Source organism: Manis javanica, chromosome 9 (assembly GCF_040802235.1).
Source record: "Manis javanica isolate MJ-LG chromosome 9, MJ_LKY, whole genome shotgun sequence".
Classification (NCBI taxonomy): Eukaryota; Metazoa; Chordata; class Mammalia; order Pholidota; family Manidae; genus Manis; species Manis javanica.
In genome coordinates this window covers 116,774,694-116,796,513 of record NC_133164.1, presented here as the reverse complement: position 1 = coordinate 116,796,513, position 21,820 = coordinate 116,774,694, and the positions used below count along the sequence as shown (strand labels likewise).

Below are 21,820 nucleotides of genomic sequence, written 5' to 3'. Positions count from 1 at the left end.
CACCAATCATGCACGTTCTCCTATGGCAATTAAGTGATAGGATTTTGTTTTATCCTGTTGCAGGTCAGTATGCTTTGTCTGAAAATGGCCAAATAGGAAACATTGAGGCTTTGTGAGTTACACATGGTCCCCCCCATTGGTAAATTCCATTTGTAAATTCCCCTCATTTTCTTGTTTCCTTTTTCCTTTAAGACTATAAAAACATTCGTAGCTCATAGACAGCACAACAGTTCACAGGTTCCCTGCGGCCTGAGAGCTGTGGTTCACCAAGGGCAGCCTGGGAGAATTTTGAGGTAAGGAAAGAGGAGATACCAGTTACTTGCTACATATACACGTACAGCTAGAATACAGAGGATATATTATAAGTGGTCATGAATCTCTTGCAAGATGGTAAGCAGGCTACATAAACTGTCCTAGTCAGACACTGTGAGGACAGGAGTAGTGATAATGAAGAGAATGTGAAATCAAGGGTACTAAACAGTTCATTATTTGCAGGGACATATGTAAATTAACAGGGGAAAAGTAGTATCAGTCATAAATTTTTGGGCTGGACACATGGGTATATGAAGAGTGAAGATGTCAGAATTAGCTTTTCTCCAGATACTCCAATCCCTGTCTTTAAAGTCTTGTGAATAATGCACAAAGAATGAATGAGTGAATGCTTTTATTCCCCTAAGGGGGGCGGAGGGGGGAAATTAAATTATTATTCTGAAAAAAAAACCTGCTATCATAAATGAAGACTACAAAATATGGGGTTATTATGTAGATGTCCTTTATCTAACTCACGCTCTAGGTCTTCAGTGAAAAAATGAACTTAGATATAAAAAAGAAAACTGCACTTGAGTTTAGATCAAAATGATGATTAAATTGGAGAAGTACTTAGATGAGTACTGTATGGCCTTTTCCAGACCACACTGACATCAGTTGAAAGCTAATTCAAGAGCATAGGGGATAGCAGATTCCAAGAGAGTTAGGAAATATCAGTAATTGGGTGGGAAGACTGCACGTGACTACCTAACCTCCTTCGGGTTGGTCAGACAGGTGGGAAGAGATCTGAATGAACATGCATTTCCTGATCAAAAATCATTTCAATATTTTAATGAATTGTACAAATATTCTTCATATTAACCTGTCATATATAAACATAAAGTTTAGAAATTTATTGAAACTTGTGTCAGCCTTTAAGATTTTAAAAAAAATCAAATGATTTTTTTTTTAAAGTGAAATTCTCCCGGTTTGGGATAGTATACATTTTTATTTTTCATCATGTCCATGGATGTGGGAGTCAATTGATTATGCTTAATATTCAGATTCTGTAATAGTTCTATATAGTCATGATTTAAATATGAAATTCTTAAAAACGTGGTTGTCCTTGTTATAGATTTTTGAGGCCAGTTGCTTTAATTTCCAAATCTGTTCAGTTAATTTTTCCATGTTTTAGATTTGACACATAATGACTAATTTTCTGGATTCAGGTACCACAAATTGAGATCCTACCAATCGCCAGGCACTCTTCTAGTGTGGGGGTGTTGCAACCATAGGGAAGACAAGAGCTTTGATTTCATGGATTTTATATGCTACAGCCATTCTGTCCCATATGGTAGCAGTGAACCACATGTAGCTGTTTACATTTAAACCAAGTAAAGTTAAAAACTCAGTTCCTCAGTCATACCATATTTCAAGTGTTCAATAGCTGCAGGTAGCAGGTGGCTATCCTATTAGAGAATGAAGACATAAAAGATTTTGTTCATAATAGAAGATTCTCTACAGGGAAATGCTGTTCTAGGGTATGTATACAAAGGAAATCTGTTTGAAATCTTATTTCATTTTAAACTATATACCATAAGGGAATTGTTCTCAAAAGTTTGTGAAAGTTGAGTAAGGATAAATCAATCAAATTGACAAGGATTCACTTTCAAATTACCAGTTTTTTCAATTATTTAGCCTAGACATAAATCTTAGCTCTACAGTGTACTGGGAAACTCCCTTAATTTTACTATGCTTTAGTTCTTGTAGGTTTATAATGAGGATGGAGTAAGATTACATAGGGAGTGTTTAGGATACTAATCAACAACTTAGTTATTGTTATATACTCACTCCTTATTTTATCAAATTGATCTAGAATTGATTAACTTTACTTTTCTTCCTGAATCTTTTATCTTTCAATTTTAAAATATTTTCTAAATCTAGGATCTGTGGATATAAAAAATAGAAATGTTATTCCATCTATTAAAACCTATATAAAAATTTGAATCCCTATCATTTTTATGAATTAAAGATTTTTAATAGAAATTCAATAGAAGATAGTTATAAATTATCATTCAGTTATAATAAACAATACAGAAATACCTTCTACTCTTTACCCAGTTTCCCCAATGGCAACATCTTGCTAACCTAGAGTATTAAACCACAACCGGGACATATCAATACTCAAGATACAGAATAATTCTATCCCCACAAAGATCCCTCATGTTGCCCTTTTATAGCCACATCTATTACCCGTCTTCCAGACACTACCATTAACCACTTTTAACCACTAATCTATTCTATATTTCTCTAGTTTTTTTATATTACGAATGTTATATGAAGGGAATCATAGAGTATGTAACACTTTGGATTTGGCTTGCTAATTCAGCAAAATTCTCCAGAGATTCATCTAAGTTGTTGGGTGTAACAACAGTCTATTTCTTTTTATAGCTGAGGAGGATTCCATGATGAATATCCCACAATTTGTTAAAACATCCACACAGTGAAGGACACCTTGGCTATATTGGAATTTCAGTTATCATTAATAAAGCAAATATATATATCCATGTACATGTTTTTGTGCAAACATGTCTTCATTTCTCTAGGTTAAATGCTCAGAGTTGCTTTTACTGTTTGCTAGTTGCATGATTATTTACTTAAAAAAAACTGCCATACTATCTCCCAGAGTGACTATATACTTAATATACCCACTGATAATATATGAAGGGTCTAGTTTCTCTATATTCTCATGATTATTTAGCATTGTCACATATATATATGACATATATATATATATATATATATATATATATATATATATATATATATTAACCATTCTGATAATTATGTAGGTGTAATCTAAACAGAGTCTTAAAAATTCTCCTAGTGCTCAAATGAGATACCTGAAGCTTTAGAAATCAACCATACATCTACACTGCTGATGTTTTCTCAGTTGACTTCTACAACAACAGAGGGAAATACTTTCCTACACCAAATAACAACAATACTGCATTAATACTGGCAATATATTAACAACATATTAGCTAAATTCTTAAGCAACAAAATGTAGTTGTTATATTAGTTATTTTTAATAGGAATTAATATGAGTTGTTTCCCTAAAAGATGCTTGAGCATAAACTGTAGTACATTTAGGCCACACACAGCTCAATTTCTAAATTTCTGGTAATGCCTGGATTAGAAGTGGGAGTAGGCAGAAAATGGCTGAGAATTGCTGCCTCAGAAAAAATGGAAGAAATTAAGTTTTCTCTGATCTATTATGTAAAAATAATGAAAATCTTTCCAACTTGATAGGTAATAATGAAGCAGAGTATAAACAGATAAAAACTGGGTTATGAGAGGCATATTCTTTACAGTCTAAGGTCTACTAGAAATTTGTTGTATGACGAAGACATTATTCTCTAAAACTCATATACTTATTTGTTAAAATTTAAAAATTGAATTAAATCTCAAAAATATTTGTCATGAAATTCTTTATTAAATATGAGACACATCTAAGCACATAAGGATATAACTGAAATAATTTAGTGATCTATCTGTGTGCTTTTGTTTTAGGTATTGCATATTAAGCAACTCTTTAATAGGATACTTCATAAGAATTTTATTGGTGGTGAACCATGATTTTTCTCAGATCTACCATAATTCCTTATTCTTAAAATCATTTATTTAAAAAATATCTTGCTTTGTAGTCCATTTAAACCATATTGTCACTGTGGTTAAACTATCAGATTACATGCAACTTTGAAAAATTGACTTAAATATATCTGTGTCAAAGAGAAAACACTCAAAAATTTTTTTACTAAATGAATATTTGTCATTAAATTTGATTTATTTGCCAATTAGTAAAGCAAAGGTAAGTGCGTGTATTTATTTTTATTGTGGGCTCACTGTCAGCATATACATATTATCTCACTTAGCAGTGTTCATAACTGATTTCAAAGTGGGGATGACATATGTGTTTCAGCCAAGTTGCTTTCTTGAACTGTTACGTCAGTAGATTTCATATATATGTACAAATGGATTTTGATTCTCTTCTTTGTGTCTGTTTTTATCTCTTCCTTAAAAACTATTGGTTGAAACAATTAGTCATCTGATGCCATTAGGTTTCAAAACATTCACATTAAGCTCTTGTAAACCTTTACAGAGCACAAAATCAATGTTGAGACTTTGTCAGGATTACTTTGTCTGCTTCTTTCAAGTGAGCTATCGAATGCACCTCAAATAATTCCAGTGCATGTGTGAAGAGAAGAAACTAAATCAAAGCCTGAGCATAGCGAGATGAGGGTGATCATTAGCAAACCCAAAACAGGAAGCTGAGATAAAAGGGTAAGTAATTTGAAAAGCAGACAAGCATGGAGATCTAAAGATAAACATTCTGAGAATGTAAACAACTTGGTTAGAAAAGAAAGAAAAGGCACATGCCAAAACTTAAAAAGCCCAGAAGCACAGACAGATTAATTGGATTCACAGAGAAAAAGGAATCACACAGCTGTCATATTCAGTCAAGATATAAAAATGTTGTTTGGATCTATGATAGAAAGAAAGGGATTAGAGCAACAGAAAGGGTCTGCGCATGTCAGCACCATCCTTTCAAATCACATGGCTTAGACATAATCACACCAATTTAAAGCAAGTGCCAGTACAGCTTTGGAAAGTGACTATTTGGCAATCTCCATCACCCTTAGGTGACATATTCACAGCTTGTAGATAGGACATTATGTTGAGGGACATATAAATTAGAACAGCACTCCAACATGACTCAGATAATTCAATAGCATACACCTACACATGAAGGACGAATTGTTCCCACTCCGGCAGGATACCGAATAATGGGGGCAAAGAGAATGAAAGTTACAGGGAGACCATCTTATGAAAGTGAAACATACTCCAATTTGTGGAAGGCAATGTGACCACATATGCAAGTCAGACTGGCAGCACCAAGAACAGTTTCTCTTCCTGCTCCAACCTGCTGAGAGAGGCGCTTGGCTGCGCCGGGACACAGGCCTGGATGGTGAGACCCAGGAGCACACACTCACCTCTCTCTTTGTCCTCATATTAGCCTTGCTCAGCATAATATTATGTTCCTTTTATTTTCTTTCCCAGGCCTCAAAATGTACTCACTCCTTTGTAAAATATTGATACATTCTTCACATTTAAGAAATATTGTAAAATAATTAACTTAATGGGGTGCAGGGAGTTAGATAACCTGTGTGTCCTGGCCTAGTTTGATGTATCCCTGTGACTCTAGTTTCCACTCTTCAGCCCCCAAATCCTTCCAAATGCTTGTTCTGCACATTACATACAAATCCAGTGATGGACCAAAACCTACCCATTCATCCTCATCCACTGAAAATGACATTCTTTCTCCCTGTAGATAATCTCAAGTGAGAGTTGTTTAGTCTCTATTTGCACTAGTCAGAATACTAGCCTTCAAAAAAGGTCACATTTTAATCACCAGAACCTGTGAATATATTATGTTACAAAAAGAGGGGCTTTCCCGGAAGATGACTGGTTAGCCAGAGACGGGTAAGATTCCTCGAGGGAGGAACAACCTAAGACAGGCACAGTCCCAGGGGGGCCATCAGGTGAGAATTTGGGGATCAACAGAGGTGAGGCTCAGAACCTCACCCCCCCTGCTTTGAGAGAAATCTTCTGCATCCGTGGATGTCTTGCTGCCCTTGTCTAGCCTGGATTAATACTTAGTCCATAGGCACACACCTGATCATCTGATCATCTACATTTGCCCTCTTACAGCACTAAACTATGTTTTCTACCTTTATCTTGCATCTACCTACCACTTCAGCATTTTATTAAAAATAAAAATAATAATAATAATAAAGGGAGAAATGTGGGATCAACATATAAATCAAGTACAAAAATCAAACGAATATTCATATTTGACCTGATTGTTTATAGGTTATAATGCATGATCAAAACCGAAAGTTTCTGTGATGAATGCCCTTGTACTGTTCATCATGTAAGAATTTATTCACTATGTAAGAATTCATTCACCATGTAAGAACTTGTTCGTTATGCTTCAGAAGATTGGAGACTGACGAGAATTAGACTTGAGATGGATTAATGATTGTACATTGAGCATTGACCCCCCTATACTGAATTTTATTGTTGTTAACCATTTGATCAATAAATATGAGAGATGCCCTCTCAAAAAAAAAAAAAAAAAAGAGGGGCTTTGTAGATGAAGTTAAGGTTGGGGTCTTAAAACAGATTATCTTAGATTATCTGGTGGGTCTTGGTCTAATCATGAGCCCCTAACTCAGAGTATTTTCAGCTGGACTCAGGGAGACTCAGCTGAAAGGGGTGGTCTGAAGTGCACCCAGAGGACCAGCCGCGGAGGGGGTGTGAGCAGCTCCTAGGGGCGAAGACTGGTGCAGCTGACAACTCGCAGAGCAACAGAGACCTCGGTTCCACAAGGGCCGCAGGTCTGTGAAGGCAAGGACCGAATCTGGCCCACAGGCTGGGTGAGCTCGGACAGATTCACCTCCAGAAGGGAGTCCCGCCCTGCACTAGCTTGATTTCAGCCTTGTAAGAACCGCTGCAGGGAACTCAGAGCCATGCTGCACCCAGGCTTCTGAGCTACAGAACAGTGGGAAAAGAAATGGGAGTTAGCGGCAGTGATGTGTCATGGCAACAATGGAAAGCACATACACACGTTCACCTACAGATCTAGAACCGGGGTGGATGTCCTCAAATTACTCTATTGCTTCAAGTTCATTCCAGGGGCATCCAGAAATGCCAAACCTTAAATCTTCTTTTTGGGGTCATTTTTTATTTTTTACTTTCCCATAAGTCCCCCTTATTAAATGCAGGCTTTGGAACCAATTCCTAGTCTAATCGTCACTTTGCCAACAGCATGAAAGTTCTCAAGAGCGGCATGCATGCCAACCAAGTGGAATGTCCCCGCCTCTCAACTTTCTTTCTCCTTCTATCCAGCTGCCGTCACTCCATTCCCCCTCAGTCACTCACTCCATCGCCAGGCCCCAGAATCTAGCATTGCAGAAAGCTGTTGAACTTTGAAATACTTAAATAGAAAAATCTTCTCTCTAGCCATGTTTTCACATCTTTCTCGTAGGAAAACAATTATTCATAGGCCTCGCATGTTTCTGTGTGTGTTTGACAATTTTTGTTCCAGATTTTGTTTTTAAGGATGTTTGTATGACAGTGGGGGACAGAAACAGTGTTTCCCTTGGGGCAGAAGATAAGTTTTTTTTGTCCTTCAGAATAGTAAAAATAATGTCTTTCTCCAAGTTTCTTTCTAACAGCCTTTTATAATTGGAAGTTTCTTAAACTTGGAGTTCCGAGCAATAACACGGGTCTGCTGTGGGGGCAGCATCACCTAGGAAGCCGCGCACCACTCCCCGAGACTTGGAGGGGGAGACAAGCAGCACAACCAGGAAGCCCAGGCTATTATCTGTGCAGTATGTAAAAAGTAATAAGTAATATGTTTTTGTCATGGTCTCTGACCCAGAACCCTTGAATCTTCTGCCACCAACCATGAAACGAGGCAGGCTAACTTATTCACTTGTGTGCAGAGCAAATTCGCAGACCTTTTTCAGTTTTTGACATCTTCTCATTCTCTTACAATTTTTGGATACTTAGCTTTCTCCCTCTCTAATACCCTCCTCTTATCTTAGACTATTTCCCTACCAGGGGTGTAAGAATAAGGCCAACTTCCAGCTCGTCTAGGGAGCAGAATGTGCATCTGCAGGGACCTGTGGAAGTTATTGTGTTGACACTTGACCTACATCGATGAAATGTGCTATCGAGGGATTTTTAATGTACTGTTTAATGTTCAAACTACTCTAGAAGCTCCTGGTGCTAGTTTGTCTACATTTTCCAGTAAAAATGTATGGACTGATGGTTTGAACCTGCTTAACTTGTTAGACTGTATGATATTAGCCATGTGACTAGTGGGATAGAAAATATTCTTATGTAAATTTGTGCCTCAGCTTCCCTAAAACAAAGATACATCTTTATTTCTTGGCAATTCATAATCTGAAGACACAGCATGCCTTGTGTGTGTGAGAGAGGATGGGAGGCTGCCTTTACACACAGCGGGGGCTTGCTGTGACTGCCCATGCTTTATTTCTTCTGCTAAAATGATCATGCACCTTTACTAAAGCCTACGTGACCGTGGGGTCTTGTGAATGCTTTCAATTACCTAAGCCTGGGATCAATGATTTCAATCACCTTATTGCCAGGACTGTCACTTTTATATCTCATTTTTCTTTGTTCTCACCAATTTGGTAAATATTAAGATAGGTAAATTTAGCTGTACATGTTCTACCTGCCTATGTCACACACACACCAACATATGTAATTGGCCTCTAAATGACACTCAACTCTGAACACTACCTTTACATTTGTAAAGTCATTATTTTCTCCCTGATAGCATTTAGGTTTAATAAATGGAGGTCACATTCAGTCATTACATTTGAAACACTCAAAGGCACCACCTCCCTAGTATTTGCAAAAATGTTGCTTATCCACCCAATGGAGTTCAAAGACTTCCTTACATACTGAGAATAAAAGTTCCCCCAATTCTTACTACAATAGAATAGTTATTTAGTAGAACCCTTCTGTACTTAAGTATGAGGCATTTCTTATGGTGAAGGTTTTCAGTGAAGAGTATATATATATATATATTTATGTTTATCTGTTAATTCCTCAGAAAGGCCCCACAATGTCTGCCCTACATTGTACCTTTTAGTATTTAGATATGTTTTGTTGTGAATTCTTTCCCCAGAGGCAGAATTTCTTTCCCCAGAATTTTTTCAAAGGAGGTAGTTTATATGTTATTCAATCTGGTTAAACATACATATTGTTTGATTATGCATTTATGTGCTGGACATAATACTAATTGCATATAAACTTATACAAAGGTGAATTCTCATAAATTCCTCAAGTACAGTACATTGTTAGTTTCTCCAATTATCAATAATATAATGGGAAAGGTAGCATGCTAGTGGTATAAACAAGGTGTTTTCAGGTGAGGAGACAGCTTGTTGCAGTATCATATTTGAGAGTAATAAGCCTGAGTGAGTATGGGTGGGCACTGGTAACATCTGCTAATTCACATAAAAATTAATGATTTCGAGGTGTTTAATCCATGATTTTTAAAGTGTTTTTGTTACCAGAGAATATGTCTTGTTGCTGGTTACAGGGACCATGAATAGCTAAGGAAAATTTAAGAAGAATAGTTCAGAGGATAAATAGTTGCATTGTGGTAATCATATGTACATACTGTTCAGTGGAGTGGCTGAGTCATAGGTAAGCCAAAGTCCCCATCTTAAAGATACTGCCAGAGTCTTACAAAGTGGTTATTTCAATTTGCAGTGGCCTATACTCTGTTAGCTTCCAGTTGGTCCACATCCTTGACAACACCTGGTGTTTTCCAGCCTATAATAGGGCTCTTTGGATGGGAGTATGCTGAAATCCAAGTGCAGTTGTAATCCTGAGGCCTAATGAAATTGAGCACCTTTTCATAAGTTTATTGGCCATTTGGATTTCCTATTTGGGAAATAGTTGTCTAAGACAACAGCCATTCTTCTATTTTCCTACTCATTTGTAGTTTTTTTTTTTAAACAGTTGTATTTTATGGTATACTTAAAATTATTTCTTACACATAATGAAAAGGGACTTTCAGAGTTGAAGACAGAGTTCAAGAATCAAAAACACAATTTGGAGACAATACATGTAGCATAATAAGCAAGAAAATAAGCAAATATGAGTGAAAAACTACTGAAAATGGAATATCTTGTAATAATTAACTGAATACAGAGGTATATGACAAATTTTACAACTATTAATGACCACTGATGTAAAAAATGTTTCAAAAATTGAGCATAAAGGTATTTTATGGCCCCTATGTGCAGAATCAACAAATGGAAAAGAAAATATATTCAAAGGCATGATTTATAAAAAATTCCCTGGAATGTAGAAATAACTGACTTCTCAGAAAATATATACACATTCCAGGAAATTTTGATACAGAACAATTATAACAACCATGTTACAGTTACTTCCCCTCGAGGAAAAAGATCTTCAGTGATTCAAACAAAAAAAGCAAGAGTTCTTGAAGTCAGACTCACCTCAAACTAACCACTGTAATTAGTCACAATAACCCCAGTGCTAAAAGAAGGCAGAGCAATATAAAGATTCTAAAGGAAACAATGTGTGATCCAGTAAATTTACAGCCAGCAAGTTACTCCCTTGCATGTAAAAGCAATAGCTGTTATTGTCAATTGCCTGAGTGCTTAGAAATATGACACTTGTGATCTCTTCTCTTAAAAATAAATTACTGATAATAAATTCAGCTCACAATAAAAATAATTCATTAATAGAGAAGATATTTACATATAAAATATAATGAGCATTGTATCTATTAATTAGAGAAATAAGAATAACAACCAAGTGGATTATTGTGACAGATTATAAATATCATAAAGCTTTACAGAATATGAATAATGATACACTCACCCAGACGGTGAGAGGATGTGACATGCTGTGTCGGAGTGCAGCCTTCTTCAGCAGGCATGACAAGAAATCCTAAAATTGAAGCATATATTTGCAAATTCATGTTATTCCAGCCTCCTAACAGTTTTGCATACATATTGTTTATTCAAAGGGAAACTTTAGAAACAAAAATTTCTTATATCAGTAAAACATATAACTGTTCAGCAATTCTTTTAGCTTTAAAGGAACTTTTTTATTTTTACTGACTTCTAAGTAAAAATAATATAAATACCATGCTTTTAACTTTACATATGTATATTTATATGGACATAAATATATAAATATACAAATATATTTTTATACTTTCTATGTACAAATATTAGATTTATATATTTTATTTAATATATATATATTTCTAATAAAAGTTAAAAGCATGGTATTTACATAATTACATATTTATATTTATTTACACATTTATATAATGACTTCAAATGGTGATGCTGTATCTGTATCTATGTTATCTATACCTAATCTGACTTTGAGATTATTTATTGTAATTTATTTAGGAATATTTACTGATGTAGCTTTATAGTAATACCAGAAAGCAGGAATTGGGCAATGAGAAGTGGGAAATAAATCTTAGAAATTGCACAGCTGCAAAAAATGGAGGTACATGAGTTAAAGTGAATAAAGTAATGCATCAAAAAATAATGTCTGAAAGCCTCCATATATTAAACCAGAACATGCATACACTTCTCTTTCATTTACTTGGTACAAACAGTGATGTATTCCTTTAAATTATGCTTACACATTTCAAACTATGTTCTTGTACAAAGGATAATCATGAGTGGTCATACTCCCAATTTGTATTAAAATAAGTTTCCTTTGCTAAAAATTCAGTTGCTAAATGTCCACATGACTGGAAACGGATTTTCACCTCATACCAGGCAACACTGATAAATGTTGTTTGGGAAACTTGCCTGTGGGAGGCAGAGTCAGAGGGGCACACCTGTCACCAAGTACTAGCAGCATCAGCAAAGGTGAATTTGCTGAAGCTTGTGGGACACAAGAGACGTGAAGCCAAGACCCTGGGAAAGCGGCGGGGGGCAGGCAGTGGCACAGTGGGCTGTGAGGTGAACAAAACTGCAGAATATGAATAAATGCCTGAGGGTCAGGAAACAGCTGCGAAACAAGGTAAGTCATCAAAGTTCATGTGACAGATAACATTCTTAGCCTCTGTAAAGTACTTAAAGTTTATATTCTATGTATGTAGAAGGAAGAGGAGTTGTGAAAAAAGTATGATTTTAGTACTTGAGCAGGTAAATGATTATGCTGCAATCAACTGTGATAAACTCAGTGGCTTCAAAGAACGTAAACTTATCTCATGATTCGGGATGTCGCAAGTCTGGAACATGTTTCCATGGTAAAACCAGGCGACTGCAGAGCTGGGTGTCTTCTTTGAGGCTTTTGGGGAGAATCCCTTTCCTTGCCTTGTCCAACTTTTTGGTGCTACCTGCATTCCTTGGCTCATTTCTCCTGATTTCATCTGCAAAGTGAAGCCTTTAGCATCCTTACACTTCTCTCAGTGATGTCCTTTTCTGCTTTCCTTCCTATTTTAAAACACCCTTGTGATTGCATCGGGCGCCCACAGATAGTCTAGAATGGCTTCTTTAAGTTTGGTTCTTTATCAACCTAATTCCATCAGCAACCACAAATCCCTGTTGCCACTTAACACAATACATTTATAGGCTCCAGGGATTTGGACGTGGGCTTCTTTGCAGGGCCATTATTCTGCCTACCACAGTGGGTTGGAGACTGCCTAACACAGTGGGTCATGTTTTGTTAGGAGAAATTCTGTGTTGTCTCCCCAACTCTTTTAATTAAACTTTTTAAAACCTAACTTTTATAACTTAATACAGATATGAAGCCATGAGACTGGACGAGAACATCAAACATATGAGTGTAGACCCCAGTGAGAAAAGGATGAAGGACTGAGTCCTGGCACAGGAATATATGAAGAGGTCATGTAGAGAGAGTTAAATGGACAAAGGAAGCTGAAAAAGGGAGCCACCGATGCGTGAGGAGGGAAGTGGAGTCAACAGAGGACTGACTGGGCGTCAAGAGGAGACTGTGTGTCACTGAGGAGGCAGACACCCATGACGCCACACGCTGACAGGCCCGCTGAAATGAAGTCTCGTAACTGAGTATCGCATATGTCAGGGAGCACGTAGGGATCCAAGAATGTGGCTCTGGGAACTTGTGAAGAGAGTTCTGGTTACCAAACAGCACTCAGAAGTAGTGTTGCCATAATAAATTCTCTTTCCTGTTAGTGTTTCAAACTTCCACAGTTTGCATAGGTGGATCTATCACAGCCGGTACTTGGCAGCCTCTTTTGTTCCCTGTTGGAGAGGCATTTAATAAGAACTCGGCTAGTTGCTGAGTGAATAAGTGCTCCTTGAGTGTGAAATGAAGAGGATCCGAGGACTTCCCAGGGTCTGCCGGCACCTACTGTCCTATCCCGAGTCACTGGATCCCAGGGTGCCAGGCCCAGGGCAGGCAAGTGGCAACGTTGTGGCTGGGTGATCTCCTCTCCAAACCACTGAAACTTTCTCCTCATCAGCAGTAAGGCTGTTTCACTCTCTTCCTTGTGGGCTCCCTGGAGGAGCACCTTCAGTTTCCTTCATGAACTGTCCTTCTCGGTCACAGCTGGGCTGGTTGGCATAAGAGGTCTAGCTTTTTGCGTCTCGGCTCTCAACGCGCCCTGCTCACGGAGCTCAGTCACTTGCAGATTTGACTCAAAGTGAGAGACGCGTGACTGCCTTCCACCTGGACCCTAGAGGCCACTGTAGGATTATTAATTGACCTGATTTCTATACTGTTGTGTCTCAGGGCACAGGGAGGCCTGGGGAGAGGGGGCGAGATGGGGGAACTGCTGGGGGGGTGGGGAGGGCGGCCACAACTCACAACACTTACTGCTTAAGTTCCGTCTCTCACAGAGACTCGGATTGTGGTCGCCCAAAATAATTACAAGAGTAACATCAAAGAGCACTGATCACAGGTCAGCATACCAGAGACCATAACAACGGCAAAGTTTGAAATGTGAGTTTCCAGAATGTGACACAGAGACGTGAGGTGAGCAAGCGCTGCTGGAGAGACGGTGCCCGCAGACGCGCCCGAGGTCCCGGACCTTCCATCAGCGAGAAGCACCGCACCTGCGAGGCGCAGCGAGGGCGGCGCAGTGCCGCGGGGCGCGCCTGTCGCCAGGGATGAGAGGATCTTCTTAAATACCTGGCTGTGCACTATTAGGCCCGAAATGAATAGGGGAGAATATCTAAGCCGCCTCCCTCATTTTAAAAAGGAAGCAAGTGAGCCTGCAGAGGTGTTTTTCTTTTAAGATTCTGACTACTTTGTACTGAGATACAGAGAGGAAATGAAGCTGATTGCGTTTTGACTGTAGTAGTCCAGGTAGAGGGAGGGAGGCCAGCTTTAAGGCTCTGGGAAGTTTGGCAGCAGACAGATGCTGAAGCGCCGGGCACAGCCTCCAGAGTGAACCGTAACGTCTCCACCAGTCTGGGGCCCTTTTTGTTATTTACGGCTTTGGTTGATGACTCTTGCCTTTAAAATAAATGACAGCCCCGTGAATTGTGCTTAGCAACATCTCACACGCTGCATTCTCCTGTTCCTTGCGGTTTACAATGCAGAGCCTGACACCCAGTGGGAACTTAATAAATGTCAAGTCAGTGACAAATGACTAGGTTTATGAAATCAGCAACATAATACAGACAGGATGAGAAGAAAGTTCCTCAACTGCAGATTATTTCTATAAATGATGATTTGAATATAAAAGTCAAAACTCTAATACATATAATCATTAAGAATTGTGGCAGCTATATATGTATCAGTAGTTTAATACCAGTTAATTCATAAGCTATATACTGATAGTGCAGCAAAGAGCCTAATTGCACTTCCAAACACCAATGGCTCTGTGCCCATGGGCAGTAATGACGTGTCCATCTGTGTAGTATTAACCCACTGCCTTGTTATAAGCCCACAAAAATCAGCTCTGCTAATGGGGAAATAAAGGAGCTATCATGTGCTACAAAATCATTACTGGTGTCCATCTCTGTGTTTACTTGCTTCCAGGCTTTACTTAAAAAGATTTTTCAAATGCAAAAATGACCTTCATATATCTTCCGACTATGGGGTTTTAAGTAAAAATTCATTGATTGATTAGCCAATTAGCACTAAGTCCTAGTGCTTATATATCTGTACATTAAAAAGTCTGTTAATAGACCCTGGTAGAATTAAAGACCTATAAATGAATCAATATAAAAAAGTTTGTCAAAAGAAAACGGAGCATTTTCAGAGGTAACCAAGTGAAGCAGGATAAAAGTGGTCGTAGACATACAGTGAGTGCAGGAGACTGGAAAGTGCACCAGGGTTGGGCGTCAGCGGACTCAGCCGGGGTCAGTAACTTAAAGCCCCCCTCTGCCGCAGCTCCATCACCAGTAACGCGCAGCTGAAGGCAGGAGAATGCCAAACCCTGCACTTTGGTTTGCTCTGCAGTAGTCCTTAGCGGTGGCTTTGGTAGAAAGACTTAATTTTCTCTCGGACTCTATTCACGCTGCTATCATTTCATCAGTCTCAGTATGTTTTTGTCTACATTGGGTTCTTTTATTTACTCTCTTTAATATGGAATTAAACATGGGATAGTGAATTCTTCACAGTTCCTACTCCCAGAGTCTTTATTGATTCACTTAGTGCAGTTTCCGCACTTTTTTTAAACATACTTTTCGCCTATGGAATTCAGAATTAATCTCTTATCATAAGCCTCGGTTCACTCTAATTCTGAGCCTATCCCGATGATCTTGTTCTCACAGCAAAGCCCAAGCAGAAGTCACCAGTTGGATCTTGGGGACAGGAAGACAGAGAAGAAAGCCTCAGTTTACACAGTTTATAGAATTAAGTGAGTTGCCTACCTCACCATTTGGCATCATTCATAAACATTTTCAGTAGATATTATTCAAACGTAGAACATTCCACTGGATAGCACCTAGGATTTCCACATAAATCATTTCTATCATAATTGTTATTCACGAAGCCTGGATCTACATACTATTAAAAATTATATAATGTATATAGAGATAACTAGTAGGCACCAGAAAGGACCATTAGGACTGCAAATGACTTGCCTCCTGCCGAAAGTAACCACACTAGTGCCATGAAGTGTGGGGCACGGGAGCGAAACAGCTCCTTACCAACACTTAAGAGGGTACTCATGCCATGTAGAAAAGACTGATAAATCATTTGTCTTAGCTTTAATTTCTTAAATGATAGAAAAATTTACATGTGGATTTTATTTTGACACATTTACTGAAGTTAAGATGGGATCAAAATTTAAGCATTAGAAAAAGTCTGCTTGGCCTCTCAAACATCTGAACTTGTAGTGAGATTCAAGCTCTTCTCTCTAATAATAAAATATAAGTTTATATATGTAGGTAGCTAATGCTAATACTATATTAACTCACAAATTTACATATTAGAGAATAAAAAATTTAAAATAAGAGAAGAGGGAAGAGGGATCCTGCAATTTTGAAGCTACCTGAAAAATACAGAATACAAGGATTGGAAGAACATAGAAGTCAGGATGACAACTATTAAGAAAACAAGGTATTTTGGAATGGAATGAATTCGAATTGGGTAAGATGTATGTGATTGAATCGCCTTCTTTAAATGGAAATCAAATGGCAAACATTTGGAAAATTGTCTAGGTTTCTTAGGGGTGAAAATATAGATTGTCATTAGGACAATTCAATGTTCAAAGAAAATATGATTAATGGAGAACATTTATTTTTAAAAAAAGCTATTGGATAAATGGTAGGTAAAATAAACAGCACACTCCAGAAATTTAAAAGGAATTGTACTCCTACTTTATAGAAAATTACAAGAAAAGGAAGATAAGACGATTGAAATTTCAGAATAAAAAACGTTACACGTCAGTGCAGAGGAATGAACTCTGGCCATACGCTTGTGGTTCTGCCACTTGCCAGTCTTTTAACCTTTCCGATCTCCCTGTGCTATGTTAATCGGGAACCCAGTCACGTGTAGTGGGCCTCAAGCAACAGGACAACCAAAAGAATGAGACGGAGCTTTTCAAATAAATTTTGGTCTTATAAATATATGTGGTCATAATGGGAAATGTAATTTAATTAACTAGTGTTGCTTTCACTTGTTTAATAGCTTAGTATTTCTTTTCAATTGTATGTGCAAGTAAACACAAAATCCTTTTAGTGCTTAGAGCTTCTGAATACCTTAATTCTCTTTTGTGACCTTCAGTGACTTCACGTAGAATACTGGAAAAATAGTGTCTACCTTTGATATTTGAAATAAATAAATAAACCAAATAATTTGCACTGGGTTTAGCCTATAGTATATACCCATCAATTTATAGTTTCCCAGATGTCTTGGGCTACAGAAGATCACGGAGAGTATTTATCAAGAGTGGACTAAGTCTGGTTCAAATTGTAGTTTAGGGAAGTATTGCAGTTTTTAGGGTTTAAACCCAACATCCATCCTCCCCTCTGAGTTCTTGAGAATTGAGAAACTGATTGAGAAACAGGGATGGCAATCAGGCTTATGAGCTTGGTTTTTAATTTATTAATACAAAATGTGGATTGCAGTGTACAGCCACTTTTGCTCCACTATATGCTGCTACCGAACTGGAGCCACCTGCCAAACCACAGGTGTCTCCTTACAGCGTTAGGGTCTTCCTTGGGAGTGTACCAGAAGGAAAAGTAGAGAAATTTTCCCCTCTGAGCCCTGTACTTAGATTGCGGGAGACAGAGAGACCAGCAAACACAGGGGGTCTGCATGAGGAGATGCTTCTTAGGTCAAAAAAAGCTATCATCACACTGTTGGGTTTCACAATGGACTTAAAATTAAGCTTGTTTTTGGAAAACAATATTGTATATGAATTCATGCTTGCAGTATTAGAAAATATTATATGGTTTCTTCTAATGATTTCCTTATGTAATTTTTTTCAGTGATTAACATTGTTTAAATTATTTTTATGTCAATTTCTGTCACTATAATTTGAATACAATGTAAAATGGAAAACAATGGATGATAGTCAAAAGCAATAATCCTTGATGCTCGGGTGAATTATAGATGCATTTGGATTGCGTAAGGGGTTTTTGAATTTTAATCTTCTCAAATATATTCTAGAAACTTCTTCAAGAATATGACTCTCAAAGACAGGTTTCGAGAATTATTTTCTTATAAATGCCTTATTTTAGCTTATAGATATAGCAAGATGTCTTGTTTGAATCTAGTTTTAGGTCCTGCTGATATTATTTGCAACTAAAGAGTATCATTTATTGCATGTTAAATCAAGGAGAATTTGTAAAACTCTCAAGTCAAACCAATCTGTCTTACAAATGATTCAACACTTGGTTCATGAATGCTGACTTGCAAAAAATCAAATACCTGCCCCTGTATGGCAAGATAGCTGAGGATTGATTCAAGCAGTTTCTGCTTTTGTCTTATCCCTTATCATTCCTTCCCATTATATGGAAATTATGTGTGTGTGTATGTATATATATTTACTGACTAAATATATATTTATAAATATATGTAATATTTACATATTCATAAGTATATATATATTTATATATATACTTATAAATATTTATTTATTTATTTATTTATTTACAGAAATGAGAGGTTTTTGTACATTAAATTTCCATGGAAAAGAAGGTCAGAGTTTGTTTTCAACCTTAAAAAGGAAAATGCATTGTTAAGTAGTAAGCGCAATTTTCTAGTAGTAAAGACAATGGGAGCTATCAAACAATCCTACAGTGGAAATTACTATTTTTTTCTTATCATTAGCTTTCACTCTTAACTTATCATGTACCATGTAAGTGGTAAGGTCTAGGATTCAGTAATGGACTTCTAGAGAAATAGTTAAAGGGGTTAATTCACTCTTTTGTACCTAAGTCTCAAGTCACTGCAGCTTAAGCTTGGCCATCCCCAAGTGGGCTTACCAGCCTTTTATGTAGACTAATTTGGGACTTGGTAGTTTATCTTCACATGACAATAATATAATCTTCAGAGAAGAGCATTTACTGGGACTTTAATTTCCTTATATTAAAGAGGAGAGGAAAGGTTACTTGGGGAACTTTAATTTCCCCATAGTTCAAGGCTTAATGATGCTTGGCTATTTCTTTGTTCAGGTTTATAGTACAGTAGCTGATTATGGATATTTAACAGGGGGTGTATCATGTAAGCTATGCTATCAGGAGTTGCATATTAAGTAATATGATACAATTGTTAAAACAAGTTTCACTTAGAGAACAAAAAATGGAATTATTTATTTTCCTGGTGTATTATGTGAAAGATTATTTTATATAAATTTTAGTTTCATCCAGATGGAAATCAGAGCTTCTTTGTCCAGGATCAATGTGACATTTATAAAATATTAAGGGGCTGGACTTCCCATTTTATTGTTCTCAGAAAGTTACATGACAGCAGTAAGGAAATTGTATAAATGATTCCATTAAAGTAAGGAGGCATCCCTTACGTATCTCCTCAGAGACATCAGTATCTCTGCTCTCTGTTTGTTTCTTAAACTCACTGCATTCAAAAAAGAAAATCATAGGAGTAAATGTGGGTTGTGTGTGGAGGTACACAGAAAAGATTTACAGTGCTTACAGCCTCTAAACATCTTAATGCTTTTAAGATCTATTACTCTCTCTCTGTGCTTCCCATGCTCGCCCTCATGTAAGAGGAATTTTTGGTCAGAATGGTTATAGTCAAACTATTAATGAGGTCACTGATGTTAGGAATGGAACCTTTGCACAAATTATACATATTAGCATATGTTTAAAAATAGTCTGATTTTCTGTTCCATGAATGTGGTGTAAGATGGTGTTTGGGAGATTTGCTTGATTGTTAAGGGGTCCATGTGGCCACTTCATTATAAATCTATGAATTAAGGCCAGGATAAGGTTTAGTTAATTAGTGTGAAAGGAAACCAGAACCAGAGGCCCTGCTTCTGCAGGGAGTCCTGCCCTGCTCATCAGAAGTGAAGTTCTGTGCTGGAGTTCAGGGCCAAAGAGACAACTGGGAAGGAGAGGCTTCTTTGTCTAACCATGTCCTGAATGTAAATACCCTACTTGAGATTCCTGTGGATTAGTAGGTGGCTGATAAAAGACAAGATATAGATTTGGATGGGTCCAGTTTCAAATGCAAAATCCTTCTCACCTTTGGACACTCTGCTTATGATTTCAAATAAAGCTCTTAAACTTTCCTTTGCCCAATCTGGTAAGGAGTTCTTAACCCTGGCATTCATAGATCTTTTGATCAACAGTGGACTGTCTTTAGAGGGTTGGTGGATTCTTGAAAATAATATGTAAATATATTTTTCATGCATTTTCTAAGAAAGAAAATTGAGCCTCCATAAGAGCATCAATAGGGTTTGTGACTTGCCACTCTTAAATATAAGAAAGATTTACTAACAATAAATATAAACAGAATCAATTGTTAAAGAGAATCCACAAAAATGTGTTGACTACTTGAAAGACTCCAGGCAGTAAGTGATGCTTAGGGCTTGCAATCTTTAGGCTGCCTGTCCCGCTAATCATTCAGTGACTATTATTGCTAAACAGCAAATAGCATCAAGGTATTACATGTTTGGGGAGGCTAGGGAGCAATCAACCTGTTGTCAAAAATTCATAGGTTGGTAATAGATGTACTGGTAATAGTAGTTATATAAATGTGATCATTTTAAATGATTAATCTGTATAATCTCAAGGTCACTTATATATACTTGTCATATATTGAAACATACATGCAGATATTGCATTATTAAAACATATAATAGGTGTTTCTAGTATTTTGACCTCCAAAGTTTGGTTTCCTTATCTTTAAGATATCGCAAATAATACATATTTAAAGGATTGCTAATAGGCTAAATTAGAAAATCAAGGTAATTTGTACAGTTTTGGTACCAAGGTTTTGACTGTAGACATTCTAAAGTTCATAGTATTGGGGAATAGAATTTACTTTGTTATGAAAAGAAATCATTCTATTAAGCACTGTTTTTCCTAATAACTTAATTTACTAAGTACACTAGGCTCAGCTTATAGTATTCTCATGTTAAGACTGCACCCAAAATATATTATGAAATTTGAAAGATGAATTCATAAAACAGAAATGACACAAAGCTTTACTATGAATTATGTAATATAAGGAGAGCCACCAGTTATTTTTCTTTTTAATACCATTTAAATTGTTTGATGGTAGAAGTGAATATAGTTGCAAAGACCTAGGAGGGTGAGGGAGCAGTGGTATAGTTCTGCATTTCAAGCATTAATTTACCTAATTAAGAAGAAAAAAGATTAATGGAATGATTTAGAATTCTATTCATAATTACATTAATGATAAAAAGTATTTGCAGTAAGCATCTCATACATAAATCCAATGCCAACATGTCTCAAATGATAAATTATGAGAAAGCTTCCATTTGTGATTAAAGATAGGGTCCTTTTCTAAGAACATAAAGTCAATCAGTTATGCCACGCTAATTCCAAAAGTAGTATTTATTTCTGTCTCAATTTCATTGTTGAAAAGCTAAATTCCTATTCAACGCAAAGATGTGCACATATGTACACCACACTTCCATGCATCATGAGTAATTTTCACTACAGGCACTTCATATATCAGTCTGTTTTCAAGAATGTGTTTTAGTAATGCACCATATAGGAAAGAAATATTAGTAGAATTTAATCATGAGAGATTCTTGGTTGAATGATAGAAGATGTGAAGGAAGTTACAGATGTCAGAGCAAGGGACTTTGACAGAGAAAAGAGCTGATTGTCATTGGAAGTCAAGTTATCTTCAATGGAAATTCATCAAAGCTTCAAGTAATAAGAGAATGTCAGATCAAAGGAAAACTGGGCATAAGTTTATAGAAAACTTTCTATAATCTGGGGATCCTCATAATATTTGTAGTAAAATAAATCTATCTCTAGTCCTCAGAGAAGGTAAAGGAAAGTTAGTAGTTTAGTTGGAATATATTTGA

General features: G+C 36.8%; 1 protein-coding gene across 1 annotated transcript in view; it reads right to left on the bottom strand.

Moving 5' to 3' along the window:
• LOC140843479 (uncharacterized) overlaps positions 1-21,820 on the bottom strand; it is a 620,032-nt gene that overhangs the window by 195,962 nt on the left and 402,250 nt on the right. Inside the window, exon 5 of the mRNA XM_073213295.1 lies at positions 10,765-10,833. The gene's annotated coding sequence lies outside the window, so the exon portion shown is untranslated. The remainder of the gene's footprint in view (positions 1-10,764; positions 10,834-21,820) is intronic.